This window comes from Arachis stenosperma, chromosome 5 (genome assembly GCF_014773155.1).
Source record: "Arachis stenosperma cultivar V10309 chromosome 5, arast.V10309.gnm1.PFL2, whole genome shotgun sequence".
In the NCBI taxonomy this organism is placed as follows: domain Eukaryota; kingdom Viridiplantae; phylum Streptophyta; class Magnoliopsida; order Fabales; family Fabaceae; genus Arachis; species Arachis stenosperma.
Genome location: NC_080381.1, coordinates 66,923,974 through 66,927,457, shown reverse-complemented (window position 1 = coordinate 66,927,457; position 3,484 = coordinate 66,923,974). Strand labels below are relative to the sequence as shown.

Sequence of the window (3,484 nt, the reverse complement as noted above, 5' to 3'; positions counted from 1 at the left end):
ATCTCAACATGGATAGAGAATTTCACAACCATGAGAGGGTTGATGGAAACAATGCCATTCCTGAGAGGAGGGTTCTTGGTTCATACATAAACCCAACCTCTGGGAATTGTGGAAGCAGCATTCAGAAACCACCCATTCAGGCCAATAATTTTGAACTCAAACCACAGTTAATATCACTGGTGGAGAACCATTGTTCATTTGGTGGGAGTGTTAATGAAGACCCAAACCAACATCTCACAAAATTCCTGATAATTTGCGACACTGTGAAGTCTAATGGAGTCCAGGAAGATGCCTATAAACTGCTCTTGTTTCCATTTTCACTTAGGGACAAGGCAGCTAAGTGGCTGGAATCATTCCCAAGGGACAGCCTAACAACCTGGGATGAGGTGGAGAGCAAGTTTCTGGCACGTTTCTACCCCCCACAAAAGGTCAATAGGCTTCGATCTGAGGTTCAGACTTTTAGACAACAAGATGGTGAGACGCTCTACGAGGCATGGGAGAGGTTCAAAGAATTGACAAGGAAATGTCCACCAAACATGTTCCCTGACTGGGTGCAATTGCATATTTTCTATGATGGACTTTCTTATGAATCAAGGAAGGCGGTAGACCATTCATCAGGAGGTTCATTGAACAGGAAAAAGACTGTGGAAGAAGCCATTGAAGTGATTGAGACAGTGGCTGAGAATGAGTACTACTATGCTTCAGAGAGACACAACACTAAGGGAGTCATGGAGCTGAACCATGTTGATACAATTCTAGCCCAAAACAAGGTGTTTGCCAAGCAACTAGCAGAGCTCACCAGGAAATTAGACACAAAGCAAGTGGCTGCAATACACACACAAGATCAAGAGGAAATAAGCACTGAAGGAGGTGATTGGGAAGAGGCCAACTATGTGGGAAATCAACAAAGGCAACCATATGATCCACATTCCAACACTTACAACCCAGGATGGAAAAACCACCCAAACTTTGGGTGGGGAAACCAGCAAACCCAACCACAAAACCACAAACCTTACAACCACAACCAACATAACAATTCCACATACCAACACTCCAACCAAAGATCATACCAAGCCACACAAAACACTTACTCCCAACCACCATATCATGGCTAAAATACCCAACCTGCTCAATCCAATCCGAACCAACAATTTCAAGATCAATTAAACAGGATAGAAGGAATACTAGCAAACATGGGTCAGGACATAAATGAGTTGAAAAGCTTTAGGGAAGATGTGAGATCGACCTTAAGGAACCATGGTGAAAAACTCAAGTGGATGGAGTCTCGAGTAGGAGAGCTATCTCAACAGGCCCCCAAGTCAACTGCAGTGTTCCCTAGTGACACAGAAAAGAATCCTAAAGGGGAACAAAAGGGAGTGAGATGGGAAGAATGCAAGGCCATCACCATATTGAAGGAAGTCTCAGAATAAGAAGGAATCAGACCCTCAGAAAAGGAGCTAGAAATCTTGAAAGAAGGTGTGGAAGAAGCTAAGCAGGAAAGTGAAACTGAGCAAGCCAAGGAAATGCAAAAGGAAGGCATGCTGGGAACATACCAACCAAAAGCACCATTCCCTCAGAGGTTAGGAGGAGGTGAAAAAGGGAAAACATATTCAAGGTTCTTAGAGACATTTAAGTCTCTCCACATCAATATTCCCTTTCTTGAGATCCTCCAGCAGATGCCAACACATATCAAGTATTTGAAGGAATTGCTGAGCAAGAAAAGAGTTTTGAAGGGAGGACAAACTGTAATAATGAACAAAGAATGCAGTGCACTCATCAAGAAGGATATGGTCTCTAAGAAAACAGACCCAGGAAGTTTTCATATCCCCTGCATCATAGGGGAAACAAAAATTGACAGAGGATTCTGTGATCTAGGAGCTAGCATAAATGTGATGCCTCTGACTCTTATGAGGAGGCTACAACTGAATGAGGTGAGATCCACTGATGTAATCATACAACTGGCTGACAAAACTCAAAAGCAAGCTGAAGGGGTAGTTGAGAATGTGCTGGTGAAAGTGGGAAATTATTTTTTCCCCACAGACTTTGTCATTTTGGACATGGAGGAAAGCTACCTACACCCTATCATTCTAGGAAGGCCATTTCTAGCCACTGCTAGAGCGCTCATAGATATAGAACAAGGAGAGCTAATTTTGAGAGTACATGATGAACAGCTCATTTTCCATGTTTTTAAACCTGCATCTGAGCCTGAACCAGAACCTAAAAAGCCTAAGGATGATAGTAGCAATCTGTGCTTGGAGGAAAGCAATTCAGCAGCTGAAACTCTAAAACAATCCTTTGACGGCAAACAAGAATTACAAGAGTTAAAGCCACAAGAATCAATAGAAACAGCTCAGAAGGACCCTCCTGTCATAAGGGTCGATGAAGAAATCCTCAAGAAAGAGGGAAGAATTGTAAAGAAATTGCCAAGAGGGTGGAGAAACAAGAAAATTCCCACTGAAGGTTTCTCTCCGGGAGATAAAGTGATATCAAGTCAGTATTTGCCAATCCCACCTGGCCTCAAACCCATTCCTTCTCAGCTCCCTTAAGTGTTCACAATCAGGAAAGTTCTTTCTATGGAACATTTGGAAATCATGAAGGAATCAAATGGGGATGTTTCCATAGTGAGAGGAGAGGACATCAAGCACTACAATCCACCCTAACAAGGGACAACCGTCAAGCTAGTGACGTTAAAGAAGCGCTTCATGGGAGGCAACCCATGTTTTAGTATCCTTACTCTTTATTGTTTTGCTCTGCATCTAATAAAGCATGGTTTCGTATGCATGAACTTGAATCCTCAGGACAACTGCTGATAAGGTGCACTAAACATTGCATGTAAAATACAATTGGTTTCTAAGTTTGGTGTACCTGAAGGCATCCCCAATTCTTATTCAAATTGTATGCAATCTTTCAAGGTGCACAACCAAACATTAAGTTTGGTGTTCCTTTTGAACACAGTTAATGAAAAGCAAGAAGTTCTTTTGGATTTAAAAATTCATGACAAGTATACCATTTGCACTTTTAATACTTTGATTTCAATTACTTTAGGTAGTAAATTTGTTTAGGATCAAAGAGCCAAAGTGACTATGATTTATTAGAATTATGCACAATTATTAAGGATAACCAACATGGATTTCATATCATCAGAAGATATTACCAAACACTAAGTTTGGTGTCCATTAATAAGTGTGCATACATACAAAAGTCACGGCTATAAGCTCATGAAGACAATCATTGATTTACAATTCAAAAAGAATGAAAAACATGTGCAAGTACTATTCATTATTCACATGGACCGAAAAATAATAGCAAATTTGTTTGTTTGTGCAGGTACAAAAGGAAAGATAAGAATGGAGGAAAAAGACAAAGGGGGGGGGGTACGGTTCTTGGTCAAAAAGGAAGTTCAAAAGCCTTTGAAACTAACACATGGGAAAAGGAAGTTCTGCATGAAAAGATAGCTACATGTACAACTTAATGCACCCAGAAT

General features: G+C 40.9%; 1 non-coding gene across 1 annotated transcript; it reads right to left on the bottom strand.

The window, feature by feature from the left end:
• Positions 1-434: 434 nt before the first annotated feature.
• Positions 435-538, bottom strand: LOC130984021 (small nucleolar RNA R71). Its single transcript, XR_009087982.1, has one exon. It is a non-coding gene; the product is annotated as a small nucleolar RNA R71 (small nucleolar RNA).
• Positions 539-3,484: the final 2,946 nt, after the last annotated feature.